Source organism: Vicugna pacos, chromosome 25 (genome assembly GCF_048564905.1).
Source record: "Vicugna pacos chromosome 25, VicPac4, whole genome shotgun sequence".
NCBI classification, from domain to species: domain Eukaryota; kingdom Metazoa; phylum Chordata; class Mammalia; order Artiodactyla; family Camelidae; genus Vicugna; species Vicugna pacos.
In genome coordinates this window covers 19,768,455-19,787,723 of record NC_133011.1, presented here as the reverse complement: position 1 = coordinate 19,787,723, position 19,269 = coordinate 19,768,455, and the positions used below count along the sequence as shown (strand labels likewise).

At 34.2% G+C, this 19,269-nt stretch overlaps 1 long non-coding RNA gene across 4 annotated transcripts in view; it reads right to left on the bottom strand.

The window, feature by feature from the left end:
• Positions 1–19,269, bottom strand: part of LOC140689280 (uncharacterized) — a 668,228-nt gene that overhangs the window by 558,727 nt on the left and 90,232 nt on the right. For all 4 annotated transcript variants that reach the window (XR_012064172.1, XR_012064174.1, XR_012064173.1 and 1 more), the window contains exon 4: positions 1,546–1,636. This is a non-coding gene — a long non-coding RNA (uncharacterized lncRNA). The remainder of the gene's footprint in view (positions 1–1,545; positions 1,637–19,269) is intronic.

The following is a 19,269-nucleotide window of genomic DNA, read 5'->3' as shown; positions in this document are numbered from 1 at the left end:
CAAACAAAACAATTGTATTTCAATATATTAGTAATAAGTACACGGAAACCAAAACTAAAAACACAGTAACATTTACAGTCACTCATATACCTAAATAGGACTAGGATTTAGACTATATAAAGAACTCTCTAAACTCTAAGAGTAAACAAACCAATTTAAACATGAGCAACAGACATGAAGAAATAGTTGAAGGGATATGTACAGATAATGGCAACTAAGCACATGAAAAGATAGTCATCTTCATAGCCATAAGGGAAATGTAAATAAAGCCACACATGTGATATTACTATATACCTATTAGAATTACTAAAGTAAAAAATAATGACAACATTACATGCTGGAGACAATGTGGAGGAAATAGATCATTCATACATTCTTCCCAATGTGGTGGGAAGGCAAAATGGTAATGGAAAAAGTGTTTAGAAGTTTCTTAAAAACAAAACAAAGCAAAAAATAACCAAACCAAACCAAACAAAAAACTAAACATGCATCTACCATGCAATCCAGCCATTGTACTCCTGCACATTTGTCCCAGGGAAATTGAGTTACATATGCATGAAAACCTGTTTGTAAATGTTTACAGCAGCTTTATTCACAATAGTCAAGAACTGGAAACAACCCAGATGTCATCCAGTAGTGAATGGTTAAAAAAATACTGCAGTACATTCAAGCCATGACCACTACCCAGCAATACAAAGCAACAAACTATTGATGCACACAACAATATGAATTAATCTCCACAGAACTGTGCTGATAGGAAAAATAAAATCCCCAAAGATTATTTATTGTATAGTTCCATTTACATAACATCCTTAAAATAAAAATTGTAGAAATAGGAGACTGTATTAGTGGTCAACTAGATGGTTGACAAGAATTTGATTGTATTTTACCTTTCTTTTAGAATTTCATCTCTTTTCTTTAGGCCAATTACATTTTTTAACCAAAAGTTTGGAGGTATGACTGACAAAATTGTATATACTGAAGGTGTACAACGTGATGTTTTGATATACGTGTACACTGTGTAATAATTACCACAATCAAGCTAATTAACATACACATAATCTCACATAGTTACCTTTTTGCAGTAAGAATACTGGAGACATACTCTTGTTAGCAAATTTCACATATATAATATATCATTATTAACTTTGGTCACCATGTTGTACATTAAATTTCCACAGCCTATTCATTGGATTCTATTTAAATACAATGGAATGTTACTGATAAGTCATAAGATTTTAAGGTCTATATAAGAAGACAGACTTTTTCAAACATGAAACTTTTCAACTGTTCCCATCAGAAGAACTAAAGAAACACATAAGGCTTAAACTAAATTTTGTTTAACTTACAATGTTGTCAATGACCACACCATAACCTGAATATGCCAATCCTAGGCTCCTGGTAACTCACTAAGGATTTTACACCAAATTCAATGACTAGCTTGTTTAGTTAGAAGAGGAAAAAATAAACTGTAAACAATCAGTGGGATGAAAATGAGAAGGAAAGCCCCAGTGTGAGAAGGTGACTTTATCTCACAGAACTGACCTTTTCTCAGGAGTACGCAAGGCCACGAAGAGGGATCAAGGTCTCAGTGGGAAAACACGCAGCTATATCCCATGTGGACAACACACGTATTCTGGAAGCAAGAAAGATGACAGGTTAATTAGACCGATATACCATGGGTAGATAGTTTGAACAACATACATGTAATTCTAGGGCTCCGGTGATTAGAAAAGAATTGAGGAGCCTGCCTCCTGGTCAAAAAAAACCTACCTGTGATTTCTAAGGCCCAAACATAAGCAATTATAAAGCTTTTACCTGGCCTCACGAGGGAGGCCGCTCCCACCCCAACGCCAGACTTGAATAACAGCCCCTGAACTGCAGTCTCTAAAGGCAGATGCAGCCACAGAATCAGAGCGGCCAGCCAGTCTTGCTGTTATAAATATCTGCGATCCTAGCGCAACCACCTTCATTGAGAGACTTCTTTTCATCTGGATTCTTCCGCCAAAGTCTTCCTCAGATGCCTCCACGGAGACTTTGTCATCAGGAAGAAGGGAAAACCTTGAAAACACTTTTCTTCTCTGTCTTCAATATACTCAGTACTTCTCTACTGTGTTGATTTACCTGACCCTTGACCTAAACTCCTCCCCTGCTCCATGCCCCCACCCCACCCCCGCCCGTGGATTGCTGTGAATGTCGTTTCAAGGGAAGAGCTGGAATAGAGGAGTTTAGCCTCTTGCTTATAACACCACAGTAAGTGATGAAAGGCTCAACTATTACTCCATTTGGCTTGTTTTAATTGGCTACTTCCAACCTGGCAGCTCAGCTTTCTTAGCTAAGCTGAGCTCCTGACAGGCTGCTCTATTTTACGTCAGTCAGGTTTATTCTCTATCCTAGTTTAACATAAACTTTAAATGCCTGGGTTTTACTGTTTCAAATTGATTTAAAATACAATTTAATCATCTAGCTCCAACATAGGTTATATTTTATTGTTTGGCTTATTACCATTATAAATAAGACATTTTCTATCCCCATCATTATGATGCTATAATATACCATACTTATTATTTCTAATATAGAGTAGAACCTTTTAGAATATTGGCTTTGAAGTGAATAGGTGCCAAAATTCAAGAAGAATTATATGCAAATCTCATCTAGAAAACCATAAAAAGGATGAATATCATTTATATATATATATATATATATATATATATATATATATATACACCAATTTCTTTTTGTGGGATGGCTGCCCGTTTGTTAGAAATTTGTTTAAGAAACACTCAAGTGCATTACAGATCTTTGACTAAACTCTTTGGCACATTGTGAAAGGGCATTCAGTACTCCATGGAATATTCAGGTGATTTTTATCTGCTAAATTTTTTAGAGTTGAAGAGATATCATTAGGTCAAAATTTTAGGTCACATTATATGTACTGTATGCTTATTTACCTAATGGTAGCTGGTTTTCTCTCCATTATCCTAAGTGAGAAGGATTTAGGTATTTTAACCTATGACCAATATGATTAAAAAATTATAATGTTCATTAATATTTTGTCTTTCATAGGAATCATCGTATCTCAGTTTTCCCAATACTTAAATGCTTTGCACAATGTAGGCATTTAATAAATATGGATTTAATAAAATTATTTTGAAAAATGAATTTATGAATTGATTATATCTCATTAGAGACTCAAAGCAAACAGGTAAGGTAGATGTTGGAATCTTGAAATCTGTAAGAAAAATCATAAAACTAAGTTGTACTTCTGACATTGAAGTTCTAAATCCTGTGCCATTTTGCTCCAGAAAATTTTGTCATCACGGTGTTTAACTAGGCAATTAGCATTTTCTATAGAAAGTGCTATTTCTGAAACAAGGATGGGGGCAAATTTTGACTATGATAGATTTCATGGCTCTCACTGCATTTTATCATTTGAAGAAGACTCTAGATGGGTGTGCTGGAAGTTAAGACAATATATTTCACACCCATACTTATTCAGAAAGGTAAATAACAAAGGTAGTATCTTGAGAAAGAAATATTTTCCCTCCAGAGCATTATTATTGCTTAAAAACTGAATGAGAAATAAAAGAATTATTTCATCTACATTATTGATAACTGCATGATGTGGTTAAAATGATATCACATAACTAAAGCCTTATTTAGAACATAAAGGAGATAGAAAAGACCAACAAAATTTAGAAAATATAGTAATCTTACATATTTTTAAAATATTCATGTTTACACCTATGTAATAGCCATGTGTATGCACATAGTCAAACATTTTTCTTACTCCCAATATAAGTCAAGAACATTATTCTTTCAAAACAGAGTATATTCCTAAAGTAAGAGTCAATATAAATGTAGAACATGTATCTCATCACCTTTGGTTACTGGCATTTTAGATAAAGAAATGATAAACAAAGATTTTTAAAATATAGAAACAAATAGAAACTTAGAGTTAGGTATCTGTATCTCTTTTTTATACTTAAAAGATTCATTTATTAATTTGCAACCTCAGGATTTCCCTGGGGTGAAATCCAAAACTGGACCCCATCCGGGAGGACCAGGAGAGGCCTAAGAAAGAGGCAGACCACTCCAGGTCCCTAGGTGGCAGTGTAAGCAAAGGAATTTACATAGGAGGCTTGTCTTTCATGAACACAAGGTGAATAGACCTCTGTACCCATTCTCCAGAATCTTAAAATCTTATACAGAGGACTTAACGGGGTTCGGTTAGGTATTCAATCCAGACAACGATTATCTCTCAAGACTCTGCACTGGAATCAGCTGTTAGCGTGGGTCTAGTAGCTGGAAGGTACATTGCGAGGACAAGGAAGAAGACTGCAATTGTCCTAGTCCAGCTCCTCTGTCAACCGGCGATCACATCTTCTTCTCAGTGACCTCTTCCAACACCATTAAATCCTTACACAGCTGATCAGCTTCATAATAGAGAGCTTCCTAGAAATTATTGTTAATTAAAACAATGGCAGCCAAAAAGCTTTTAAAAGTCAATGTGATATAGATATTTAATAAATATTGACTGGAAAGCAAAGTTTTAGAAGCTTTTAGCTGAAAACACTTCAAAATGTTTAAACCAATTTTCTAAAATAACTGTTTCCTAAACTGGATTCAAACTGTACCTTCCACTTTATTATTATTTTTTTGCTAATATGTAAAATTTATAGCAAGTTCTATGAGCTCATCCCATTAACAAATTATCATAACTCAAAAGGAGTAGTTTGAACAAACATATATAACCTAAATGTAATACTGAGGAGAGAGCATTCTTCTATAATATGGCTATTCCTGCATGTTCCATCCAGTTCAGTTTTAGATATAAGTTATAATCAGGATTAATACCTGGAAGGCACTGTAATATAAATGCTCATCAATCAACCAAAAAGTATTGAGAAATTCATTTAAAAAAAAATAGACTAACGTACAAGTAATCAGCTTAGGCATACTGAGAGATAAAATACATATAATAAATACTGAATGATGCATAACAGGTTTTTCATTATAATAAATTTATGAAACTCTTAAATCGTCTTTATTCCTGTTTAGTCAGAAGTGCCTTAAAATCCTTTTGCAATGAAGAGGGACTAAGAAAATAAACAGATGTGTAGCTATACAGACAAGAAATATAACTAAGTAGACTGACTCTGTACAGCTCCTCACTGTTCTGAGTTAGAATACTAGTCATTTATTAATAGTACTAGTACTAAACATGACTAGTATTAGTAGGACTAAATTCTAAGTATTACTGACACTAATAGTTCAAGTATTAGCACTAATTCCAGCGTCTATCTTGTTGAGAAGCCTCCTCTACCAAGGCACCCATGGGGACACAGGAGCTGCACTTGAGGTGAACCCATCTTAAACATCTCATCCAACCATTCTTAGGTGACGTGGTTACAGAAGGGCAGACGACAGACAGATGATGTTTTCCTTCTATTAATTGTAGAAAATACTGAACTCTGTTGTTCTTGTTTGATCTTGCAACAAGTGAATTTTAAGTACAGTCTTTATAAATTTTAAATTTGAGACAGTATGTCTCCAAGAATATCATTTGCAAGATTCATGCATCAAGCTGCTATTAATCCCAGTAATGCATTCACTTCCTTCTGACATAGCTCTTCGGCTTTGCCATCTCGCTTTGACCTTCTCTAACCAATATCTTAATATTGTGATTTTCTTTCTCTTATTGTATGAAAGGAAACTTTGATATTGGTTTACTCAGATAAAAATTCTCCTATTCAGCAAAAACAATGAGTCTACACATGAAAAACTAGTAAGCATTTTATCTTACGGCAGCAACCTTGGTTTCCGGTTTAACAACCATATGAGTAATAACATGTAGGAAAACACAATTATAAAAATGATAATGGCTAAATTTTTCAAGCGTTTACTCTATGAAAGTTTCTTTGTGCCTAATACTCAATCTGCATTTTCTAATTTTTTTGAAGTGCAAAACAGAATATTTGGCAGAGGTTTCAGTTTTGGGGGTGTGGTGGTTACAGAGGAAAAATAAGGAAAAGGTAAAGATGAGAGATATTTAATGGACATAGTAAGTTTGAGATTTTTGTATTTCCCTTTGAAATAACCTATAATCCAGGTTGTAGGTATACATTTCTCATCCTAAAGCATGTTGATTTTAGTTGAACACATTTGACTATTAGTAAGATTGACAAGTTGCAATGAATAGAAATAAACATTATGTTTAAGAAAATAAAGCAAATGCTTTGTAAGGAAAAAGAAGTATTTATCACAAAATTCAAGGAAAGGAATCAGGACTTGAAGAACTTTCAGAAACCCAAGAACTAACTGTGTTTCTGTATCTTCATCTTCATTTTTCTTGGTACCTGCTTAACTGTTTCTAATTCTGCTCACCAGCTTCTTCTGCCTCTCCAGACTCCTGTCGGAATGTAGAAACCTTCATTATCGAAATTTGCCAGTTACTGATCTGGAAAAAAAACTAAATGATTGCCTCTCATCTCTCATCTCTCAGTCTCAATTCTGTTGAGTCAGCAGAGAGGGAGAGAAAGAGAGAGAAGCAGAGAGAGAGGTACACATTTTGCTCTGATCAGATACGGCATAAGAAGAGTACACAAGACCACAGCACTTCCGGATAGCAGTAGGGGAGGGAAAAGCTGACTTTTTAAAGTTGTGATGTCCAAGCAGTTGGGTGGATGCTTTCCACCAATAAGAACAAATATAATCACCGGAGAAAGAGCATGCTGAGAAAGCCCATTCAGGGCAGTCGGTGGAGCACTTGGGAACCTCCGTATTTAAGGGGTTGGGATATGCAGAAACGAAAACAGAGGAAGAATGAACAAAAAGATAGAACCAAGAAAGAGTAACTGGAAAACCAATGAGGAGATAGTTTCCAAAGGGTAAAAGTGGCAACAATGACACTAAACTAAAATGAACATAGAGATCAGCAAATAGCAAGCATTAACAAAGTTCCCGATGGCAATTTCAGTGGAATAGGGTGGAGACAGTTGCCAGATTGATACGTTTAGGAAGAGAATGCCAGTAATGGAAATAAAAGCAATGAATAGAACACAGTCTCAAGAACTGTGGCAGTTTAAAAAAAGTTTATATATTCAAAGTTTAACAATATTCACATTTTCCACAACTAGGCTCTCTTAACATGGTGGGGCCAAGAAAAATAGCACCTCTAGCCAAGAGTGACTGGCTGGTAAGAACAAGCCTATTAACTTGTCTGTTTATTTTTGTTGACTCTCTTTTTGAAAGTCTGATTTGAAAACCAGCAGAATTGGCTGAATATCACTGAAATACCTTAAAACTATAGATTATTTTACCTTACACTGTATGCTTTTATATGCAGTACTTTACTTATTTATCAAAAGTAAGATCTAACTGCAATTGATCCCTTATTTACAGATAAGATAACTGAAATACAAGTAAATCAACGTAACCGGTTCAGGTTACTTGAAAGTAGAGAGCTAACAGCCACAGACTCAAATCTCTTCAGTCATATTTCAATTTCCTTCATCAGGGTACAAAATAAAAATAATTCCTAGCAACAGAAATATTAATGGATTTGTGATAAGCATCATCTTCAAGCACTTCTGCAAATGGAAACGTAGCATGTTTTCCCAATCACTAAATTTTAGCTCTACAGGAAAGAGCTTGAGATTGGAATTCAAACAGAACTCAACTTCACTACTTCGTGCCTGCATGGCTTCAATCAAAGCATTCTATGTCTATCAATTTCAGATTATTTGTCTGTAAAATAGAATCCTGTTGCTCATCTCCCAAGATTTGCAACAGAAAGCCTCTAACACATAACAGACACTAAGTGCATATTGTTGAACTGAACAGAAGCACTAATCATCAAAACAGTAAAGTTTCTTGCATGTAGGACTCTCGGGTATCAATGATGCTAAGAAAAAAAAATGAGTGAGAGATTAGGAAGATGAAAATGCAAAGACAATGTGGTGTGAAACTCACACATCTTTTTAATCACTTTAATTTATCCTACTCTGCAGGTGACCTGCTAAACAAGGTGCAGGTGTTGGCTTTAACACAGCCAAATAAAACAGGAGTTAATGGTACGTCCCTGTGTGTGTGCTGAAAGTGGTCTGCAAGCAGTGTGGAGTTAGCTGAGAAGTCTTTCACAAGTGGTTAAAGAAAGGAAAGAAAGTGCATCATAGGGCTCTGGAGATGCACGCTGCATAGAAAATTTTCAAGACAGTAATATCAATATGGGGTTTAAAAAATCACCTAGAATCTACACAATTTATCAAAAGTCACAGCTGTGAAACCTCATTGTCCCTTAATATGCCAATGTCTTTATTTCATTCACCTGTGAAATGATTCTACTCCCCCTTTCTTACAGGTTTTGATAAACAATTCTCTGCAAAATGCTTAAAAACCTCTAATAATGATGATGATCTGGCAGTCAGCATCATTAAGAAAGGGGAAACTATTTTGAGGCTGAAATAACTAGAGTGAACAGATAATAAAGATTGAGGTTGGCTATGAAAGGTGGCAGAAGTCACATATTATTGTTTTGAGTTAGTATAAACATGGGTTAAATTTGTCATTATGGCACTAAAATCACACATAATTGTTATTGGGTTCAATGGAATTTTGCTCCTGTACATCTGTTCAATGCAGCTTAAATGTATCTTTCCTATTCGATTGACTTTTCAGAATCATTCCTTTTCTCTATTCCCATCATGGGAAGTTGATGCAAGCTTGTGATGCCTTTGCACTCTCTGCTCACTGCCAGTTCTTTCTTCCTTGAACAATATTTAATGAATATGCTAGTATGGTCCGAAGGCATGTGCAAAAAATACATATATGTTTTATATATATATATATATTTATAAATTATAATCTAAGCATATTAAGGGATGCTGAGTCATGATGATGATGATGATAATAATAAGTGAGGCAATATTTGCTAATGTAATTGAGTCCTTACTGTGTGTACCATAACTTACACTTGTATTACCATATCTAATCCTCAATCCAATGAAAGAAAAGCTGTTGGCATTTATCTTTTAGATGAAAAATTTGAGGCTTAAGGAAGTGTTCAGTGAGTGATCAAGTTTACCAATGTCACCATTCAACACATAGTACAATTTTTCCTCAGTTACTGCTAACTGGAGCTGGGTAGCGAGGGGTCACAAGAATTCGAGTCTTGGGTCACAAGCTGACATGAGGCAGAGAATTAAGATTTTTTTCTTTTTTTTCCTTTTAGAGAGACATTTTCTCAAACTTTCTTGCAAATCATAATCATCAGAGGTGTGTACACAATACGCATCATATATTTGTTTCAGTTTTCAAACAGGCCTTCTGGAACAATCCAATAAAAACAGAATATATGAGGTCACCTTGTCTGTCTTTTCCAGAAACGTGCAAATGTTAATTTCTGATTCAGTAGCTTCAACTCAGTTGCAGTTTTGTGATTAACAAAATGTTCATATGACTCAAGTTGTTAGAAACATAACCTGTCAATCCAGAATCTGCCTCTCTGCAAAATTCAGTCTTTGGTCTTTTCCTTGATATTCCTTCTTTCTTGTCCTTCTCTCCCTCTCTCTTCTCCTTCCTCCTGTATCTCCCTTCCTCCCTCAGCCTCCCTCTTCTCTTCCTCTTCAATTTGGTTGTCTGCAAAACCAGTCCTGAAACTTACTAATAAGAAGCTGTCAAATTCCACACCAATGTGTGTGCTGCATACACACACGCACACACACGTGCATGCTCACACACGCACACAGAGCTACACCTCCCCCAATCCAGGCACCATGTAAATGTCAATGTCAATACAACCTATTAAAAAAAAAAAAGAGATGAGGGGTGGGGGAGCAGCTCTTAGCAAAACTTATTAGACAACTTCCTAGTAGTGGATTCTCCCTTTTCTTAGTTCTAACTTTTGCTTAATAAGCTCTTTAAGAATTTTGCTTGGGAGCCATCACATCAAGTTTAATATATATACATTTTGATATTTTAGTAAAAAATTTAATTTTCTGAGGGTTATTTGCCTACATTTAGTATATATGTTTATAAATTATATTCTTTGAGACACATCGAGAGAATATCACTCTTTCAGACTCAGTTGTCTAAATTAAGGAGATTGTACAAATGCTAAATACTAAAGTCCTTAAATGAACAAAACCCAGCAGCATGAATTGTTTGAATCTGTGACTGTGCCCTCCAGTGATTCTTGCTATTTCACATGTGTCAACTTGTACAGTGTGACTTCCCCCTTCTAGGACACCCTTCCATTGTTCTCTCTAGTTAAATCCATACTCACCTTTCTGGGTCTTGTTCAAATGCACATCCTCTGTAAAGTTTATCTTAATCTCCAGAACATAATTAATAACTTTTTCCTTTGTAAAACAACTTGTTTTACTTAGATCTCTATTCAACTTACTCCACTTTATTTTTTGGTATTACATATCTCTTCCCCCAACTGGCTAATAAACTCATGAAGAGCATGGAATATTCTTGTTTAACTGTACATCCAAGTGACACACACACTGTAGAGACACAGAAGTTTGATAAAGAAGAAAGAATGATATTTTAGGAAAGAATCTAATGACTTTCTTGTGAAAAAGTGTATAGAAACTTCCATCCCCATGGGGTTCCTCAGCAGGAGAGACTGAAACTAGTCTTCTGGTGTATTTTCCATTTTGTTTTGTTTCTGATTTCTTGTTTAGTAAGAATGGGCTTGCTCTAATAAAGAATAAATTTCTTAAATGGTCCATTTGCTAGTTTGTAATGATAGAAGCTTGTATATAATAGGTGACCTCTGAAAATATCTCCTAAATTAGAATGGTTAAATAACTGAACAAAGATCAAGACTTCAGTGATTTTTATTCCTGATTATATTAAAATCATTAAAATATCAAATTAAAGTAATTCTTCTGATTTTAAAGAGGATTCCATAATTATTTTTAAATAGTTATAGATTTTCATTTTTGAATATCACAAATTACTGTCAAAGGACTATCAGAGAAATGGAGTGAAAATATATGTAGATACTATTTCCTTCAAGCAAATCAAATTGATCCAAGCACTAACTAAAATCATATTCCACTAAACAAAAGGAGAATTATCAGTAGTGAATAGCTCAGGACCAAATGTGTGAATAGTGACTAACAAATTTTTGTTTTGGTACATGTTATATAAATAGTAGTTACTAATGAGTTTGTTATAAACTTTGAAATCTAGAAATACTGTTAAATTGTTTTTCCTCTTCCAAAACACAATACAATAAATAGGTCTATTTTATAGCCATTTATATTACATGCCATAGCTCTGTTCTGGTAGAAATATTATAATTTCAAGTATAGAATCTCCCAGCAAATTGTTGATAATTTAGTTCTAAAACTCTGACATTAAGATGTCTTATTATCACAAAATTACTGTAAATGTTTTTGTAGAATTCAGGTAAAGGCAGAAAGTATAATTTAGCCTGTGGGTGGGGGAATAGCTGTACTCTATCTGTATATTGTGCATCAACATACAGGTGTTGCAATGCTAACTAGGAAACTTCATCATAATACGAAAAGCTTGAGAACCGCAGTGAGAGACATTTGGCAGTCATCAAAGTTTCATTATCCTTGAAATATATTGACATCTTTTAATATCAGTCCTGAGACTTACTGGTATCACTTCCAATAAAATATTATTTGGTAAACTCAATTGTATTAGTGACATAAATGATGAGACATTTTAATTCAGGATTTAAATGATTGATTTTAGGGGATTATGCTGTCAAAGCGTCTCGAGAGTTTCTCCAAGATGTATATGCTAAATTCTTTTTTTACTCAATTAGATATAAATTTGATGTGACTTTCCTCATTCCTTCAGTATATTTACCAGATTTGGTTTATCTGTTTTCCATGAATACTTTCAAATCTAATTATATTTTCTTCAGAATCTGAGCTTCTTTGCTCACTGTGGTTTTCTTCAAACACTATCATGTTTTATTTATCTCAAAAATTCAGCTCCTACATAGCACAATGTTACTTTCTGATTCTGTTTTCATATATTTACCTTTCTAAGGAAACATACTGTGAAATAAAGAATACATCCTTTTCATTTAAATTAATAAACACTTATTGATGTGTCAAGCATTAGGATAGGGGCTTTACACATACATGCACATACATGTGTGTGTGTGTATGTATGTATGTATAATATATCCCACCTCCCACTGGACACATACTCAAGCATGTAAAGAACTTCTGAAATTTAAAGTTGATCATTCGAAGCTTAATACATTTAGGAGATGAGATGTTCTCAGTACTTAGACATTTCATGAAAGTTGATCTTGTATCTTAAAAGACTGATTTGCACTTAAATCACTTCACTGCTACCACTTGTCCTTTTCTCATTATATTTAAAAACCACGATAATCTGACTCCTCTGTCAGCTTTCTCAGGAAAAGATTGACTGTATTTACTCAATTTCCCTTCATTAACAGGCAGAAATGAACATCATTAAACAATGCATTGACTAGGGACCCATCCTCAGTGTCAGGCTTTAGATCCATTTTCTAATTTTATTTCTGTCTCTGGTTGGCATGGTGCTAATTTTCTCTTGGTGTTCCATCAGTTCAATACATACTGTGTTTATTTTGCCAAAAGAACCATGCCTTATCTTTACCACACTTCACGAGCATGTTCATTAGCGTTTAGGGTTTTATGTGACTGTCTCAGTGACTTGAATCTGTGTCAGGAGCAGTTATACAACAGGTATTGCAGTCATTCAGCCAGAGTCTTGGATGCACTTGTTAGATACCAGCTCTAACCTTCCAAGGAAAATATATTGAATTTAAAGGCTTCATATGATAATTGGAGAGCTAAACTTAGGAATGCAGATAGTGTTGTTTCTAACAATATTTCTGTCTCTGTCTAGACAAGCACATGCTGAGAAGGAGAGCACTGTCCTCCCACACCATCACCACCAGGATTCCCATTTCACTTTCCCTTGATATCGAGTCATGTACTGAAGACTGAAAATCCTTAGTGGATTAACCAAACCTAGATGGCGTGTTTTCACCCTTGCTGCCAAAGGATAGGGACGGAGTATGTTCCCCTCGATTTCTTTCTGAAGAAAAATCTTTTTCCCGTTCCAAGAATCACACAAATATGACTTTTTTCAAAACTAGGAAGGTGATTCAGATGCTGGGCATTTTGTCTTAAAAGTATCTATTATTAAAGCCCAGGTGTATATCCTTTCATCAATTTTCATACATCTTCTATTTCAAGAAGAAATGGGAAACATGGATTAATAAACCCAGACCTAATGTGTAGTCCCATCTTACCACACAGTTTGTAAGAAATGTCAGACAAAGTATGTGATTTGCTGTGAAATCATGAAAAAGTATGAGAGCTTGGGAACTTTTTCAGACCGCCAAACTAACAGGTGCCAGAATGGAGTTTCACATCAGTTATTTTTATTCATTAGCCCAGTAAACAAAACATAACTCTTCATACTGTTTCCTATGCTCTTATCTGATCTACAAGAAAGATAATGCTTATTGTAACTAAGGGATGTTTTTTCCACTTTTCAGTTCTTGTGTTTAGCAATGGCAATTTAGAAAAGGCTGGATAAGATTTGCCAACAATGATTTTCAGGCTATTTCTCAACTTGAGGTATTCTCAACTTCTTAAATTGGATACAATGCAAATTATGATACATTTTCCCAAGTTCACCACAGTTGAGTAATTTATTTTGAGCCTGCGATCACAATGTCCAGTCTTATGTATTAGATTCATATACCATGGGAAACTACTAGAAGTTTACTTGTAACTGCTGTTGATGTTTTCACTTCTGGATAAAAATAGGAGCTGTTACTAGGGTGAACTGTCTAGCTAGCTATATGCAAGACAAACTCATGGCCACTACAAACTCAAAACAGGTTCCAATGTTATTTTTTTGTTATTTGTATTCTAACATCAGTGAATAACAATGGCTCTCCCCATCAGTGAAGACAAACTTCAGGGTCTTTGAACTTTGTTAAGACACTTGTCAATTTCAAGAGCTCAAGTTATTTACTAAACTGTTTGGAAACACTAGCAAATATAGATACTTTATGGCTTGCGGATATAAAATGAAGTTTTAAGTTCAGTTCTAATTCATCTAAAATAAGGATAATTGTACTAATTTAAATTATTGGGTTGCTGTGAAGAGTGAGTAAATTGTGACGCATCTAGCATTGGTCCTGACATACACTTCAGTATTTGGTGGTATCATTACATAACTCTGCTGTCATGAAATCCACAGCAAAGTTTTAACTCCAGTTTGGTTAATTTTATTTCTATTTTATATTTTTATGCAATTGTAAATGGCACTTAACTGTAATTTTCCACTGCTTATACTGTCAATATGTTAAAATGCAATTTATTTCTGTATAATGACTTTGTATACTACAAAGTTGCTAAACATATATATTAGTTTTAGATTCTTAATATTTGTTTAAATGTCCTAGCTAAGCAAGTATATGCCCTGTAAATAAATATAATTTTACTTCTTCATTTGTAGTTTTATGTCTTACATTGATTGATTGATTGCCTTTTTTTTTGCACTAACTAGGACTTTGAGGACAAGGTTGAATAGAAATGAAGAGTGGACATCTTGGTCTGGCCTCAATCTTAGAAAAAATAAATTCAGAATTCCACCATTACGTGTATGTTAGCTAAATGTATGATGATAGCTTAAAAGGCTTGTCAGATATTTTTTATAAGATTAAAGAAACTCCTTTCAATTTCTAGTTTGCTGAGTTTTAACCACTAAAAAGTGGGGTTTGTCATAAACTGTTCTGCATTTCTTGAAATCACATTCTTTATTCTGTAACAATAAAACACATTTTCAAATACAACCAACATTATACTATTTGAATAAACCTCAGTTATGATACATTTTGTGTTTCTTATAGTACTAGATTCAATTAATACTGTTATAGACATGTTAATGGCTGTGTTTGTAAGTACTGTTTGATAGATATTATCCATGAAACAATCTGAGTATAACTTTCGGAAGAAGTTTTTGATTATAGACTCATTTTTTTAAGTAGATATAAGGCTATTCAGACTTTCTCTTCCTTTTGAAAGTTTTGTAACTTTTCTGTTTCTCAAGTAATTTAGCTATTTAATGTGACTTATCAAGTTTTTTAGTATACATTAAGTAATAATGTTCCCTTATTATAATAGTCATAAAATCTATATTAATATCCCTTTTCTATTGCTGATATTTGTTATTTGCTTTTGCTGTTCTTCAATTATACCTGCTAGAGGTTTAACAATTTTTTTAATTTTTCAGAGAACAAAGTTTTCTTTTCAAAATTTTCTATTTCTGTGTTTTCTATTTCATCAGTTTCTGTGCTTTTAAAATTTTACTCTTTTAAAGAAATTAAGACAAAACAATATTTTAAGCATTTTTAGAATTTATCACCATATTTATAGCTTATGATGTTTTTCAGTTCTTATACATTTGAGCTTACATTTAGTAACATTTTCCTTCCATTTAAGGATATACTTTAGGTTTTCTTCTTGAGTAATTCTGCTAGTTTCTTAGCTTTTGGCAGTTTGTTTTGTTTTTAATCTATAAAAGCCCATTTTAATTTTAATTTTTAAATATCATTTCACTGAATATTGTATTCTGAATTAATTGATTTGCTAGCACTTTACAGCTATCATTCAATTATCTTGTATTTTCCATTGTTTCTAATGAGAACTGAGTTTGTCCTCCTCTGTTAGTTTAGGTCTCAAAGAAGCAGATGCCAAGAGGAAATAGACTCTTAAGAGATTCTTTGGCGGAAAAAAAAATCTGACCATGAATGACAATGGGAGAGGGACAAATTATGGGTGAAGAGAGGTTACAGACCAAAATGCCGGTTTGACATTTGTGAAAGGAGAGGAGAAAGAACTGGTTAAGAAGATTATTACCACAATATTTCTGAGAAAGTCTTGGCCAGACGATTAAGTACCCTCTGAAAAAGTTTGCCCATTTGGGAAGTTCCACATTAGGCAGAAGGGAGGGTCCTGAAGGAGGTATGGCCTTAGAGTCAACGACATTGTGGACCTAAAAGTATAATAGCTAAAGGATGTTAGTCATCTGCTCACTGCAGTAGAATCCTTTAAAAGGAGATCTGAGGGTATGTTTGAATGGCGGATGGATCCTAGACACAATGCATCTTTATTCTCTGGCTGAATTTAAATAAAAGCCTGACCGACACTTTCCTCGGTACTGTATATTTGGTCTTATTATAAAGTAAGCCACTAGAACTTAGGGGTTATACTCCCCCTGTTGCAAACATTTGGCTGTCCAGGGAAATTAAGAAACTACGTTAACAGAGCAGAAAAGCATAGTGTACATCCCATGGCAGATATTTCAGCAAGGCACAAAGTTACAAGATAAATAAAAAGAGAAACAACATATTTTTAATGAGTCACAATTTTCTAGAACCTGAGAGAAGTGGACAATGGAAGATTTTCCACTGTGTCTGAAATAATTAGAGGCTCTTAATTTTGAAGTAGGAATCTAATCTTTAATGACACATAACTACAATATGGAGGGAAACTAGCCCGTGGGTAGGAGGACAGCAGCACACTGCAACTGCGAATGTTATGTCACAGTGGGGGTGTATTTTACTAGGAAGTACAAATTATAAATACTTGTACTTAGATGATTAGCTGTCTTGATCTTCTAAACCCTACAGTTTGCTGGCCCTCCACATTTTCAATTCTTAGACTTGGTTTTTATCATCTTGTGTTGCTACTCTATTTCAGATGGGGCCTTCTTTGATTTTATTCTATTATGCTCATGTGTTAATTCTACCTAGTGTATCACGCTGGAGTTACTATCTTTATACTAGATTCAATATACATTTTCACTATCTTCTTATTAAAGGTGAAATATGTATTTGTGATAACTTTTCTGTTTTAACCTGAAGAGTAACCTTATCATTACTGGGATGCAAAAACTGGTGAGCCTACAGTAATATGTCTTTTTTTTCCCCCTAATAAGGACATCAGAATCTGGAAAATATATTAATGCAAATTATTTCCATACAATATGTATTGGTTGATTAAGATTTTTAATTTTTACTTCAAAAAAAATAGGGCCTTCTGAGCTATCAAGGATTTTGAACTTTGTTGCAAAAATAAAAAGATGCATTAACTAATGTAAGTTTAAAAATTTAGATATGCTCTGCCACTTTAAAAATAACAACTTCATGTGCCTAATATAGCTTGACTTAAACATTCTGAGAGAACTGAAAGGTTTTTTTTCTGTTAAAATTTTCCCATTTTTCTGTCAAAGATTTACAATTTCTAATAGCCCCATTCAAAACTATTATAGTTGTAAATACATAGCAGGAGAACTCCTGTCATTGGAGTCTTATATTCATGTCATACCCATGACTTCTAAAAGGAAAAAGAACAGGAAAAATTTGTAAATCTGTCTATTAACAAAAAAAGTTTTATGGCAATTTCAGATATCAAGAAGTTTCTTTTTCAAAAAATTATTGAAACAGTAGTTTCTATTAGCTAAGGCAAATGAGCTATATCTCTAGTTACGCCTGTAAGAAATTTTTCTCTGAAAAAAAAATGCATATGGGAAATGATAAATTTTAGGACTTGCCAGGTTTCTAAAATATCCTGTAAACTTCTAATTCCCAACAGAAAGGAAAATGACATTTTTAAAAATAAATATATCCCATATATTAGTCAGAACTTATCTGGCGGCATGCCACAGAAACCCAAACAAAACTGGTTAAAGAAGAAAACAAACTAAAAGTAATTCATTTATTTATATAATAAGAAGGTCTAGGAGATTAAGTTGTTCTGAGATATACCCAGATCTAGAACTATTTTCCAGTTTCTCAGTTCTGCCTGCCTTTACCTGTTTTCTTTGTTAGATCAGCTCATCTTGTGTGTGTGTGTGTGTGTGTGTGTGTGTTGTGTGTGTGTGTGTTGTGTGTGTGTGTATTGTGTGTGACAGAAATATGGCAACTGGCTATTTGAACACAATAATCATTTGTTTATTCACCTGTGAAAAATAATTTTCAAAAAAAACTGACTAAAATGGAGTCAAGAGGCTAGAAGGGCAAGCTCTCATGCAGGTACTACTCAACATCAATGCCAACAGAGAGTCAGCATCTTTGGCAGGAAGGGACACCACATTATCATCTTTAGCAGGAGGAAGAAAGATTTTCTCCTTGCCTGGCAACAGCTCAGCCAACAAGAAACTGTCACAACTCAGCCAGTGAAAAGATGCTATACTTTAAACTCTCAGTTTCCTCCAGTGGATATCTTATTTTATTTTACTTTTTTAACAACAACCGCTCCCAACTTCCCCTTCTCCTCCATGAAAGAGTTTTCACTCCTTTGGTTTACCAGATTTTAATTTGCCATAGTTGTATGTCCTGAATTACAAACTGCTGCTCCTGAATAAACCCATTTTGCTGGTAAGATAACTGGCTGTTCTATTGTTTTAGGTTAATACGCACAACAAAAATTTATTGAATATCAGCTATATGCTAGGCATTATTCTAGTGATTATGAACATAGAAGTGAACCAAAGAAATAAAATATGGAGTTTATATCATCATGATAAGTGGTAAACAATTAAAATCCTGCCCACCTATCTCATTTTGCTGCAGACACACTGACTTGTTCATTCTCCACATGTCTGGCCCCATCAAAACCTTTAAGTCATTCCTCAAATAATACCCTGTTCAACTCAGCCTTCCCTGATGACCCTATTTAAATTCCACCTCACTCCCACTATCAGCACTTCCAATTCACTTTCCCTACTTTTTTCAACATGGTGCTACTGTAATCTTCCTATTATGGAGGTAGTGTCTATGGTCTTTCTCACTTAGAATATGTGTTCAGAAGAATTTACTTGTTCATTGCTGTGCCCCCTGTGTTTTGATTATGCCTGACACATGCTACGTGCTCACAAACATTTGATGTGATATTAACATGCTGGGTGGTCCAAAGAGCAGAACCAGTTTCAGGCATTCTGGATCAGGAGTTTCAAATTGTCAAAAACTCTCTCTCTATCACTATCTTTATCATCATAAAAACTCTCCACATGCATCAAACTGCCCGCAGGCAGTCAAGTCTAAACCATCTTTTATAAAGCAAAATTCCATTAAAAGGAAACTTTTATCTATCCCAGCATTATTACATTATTATCGATTTTCTAAAAGATCCCACAGATTTACTTCTGTGGTGAAGGAGAAGGTCCACTCTTTTTAAAAAAAAAAAAAAAAAGCAG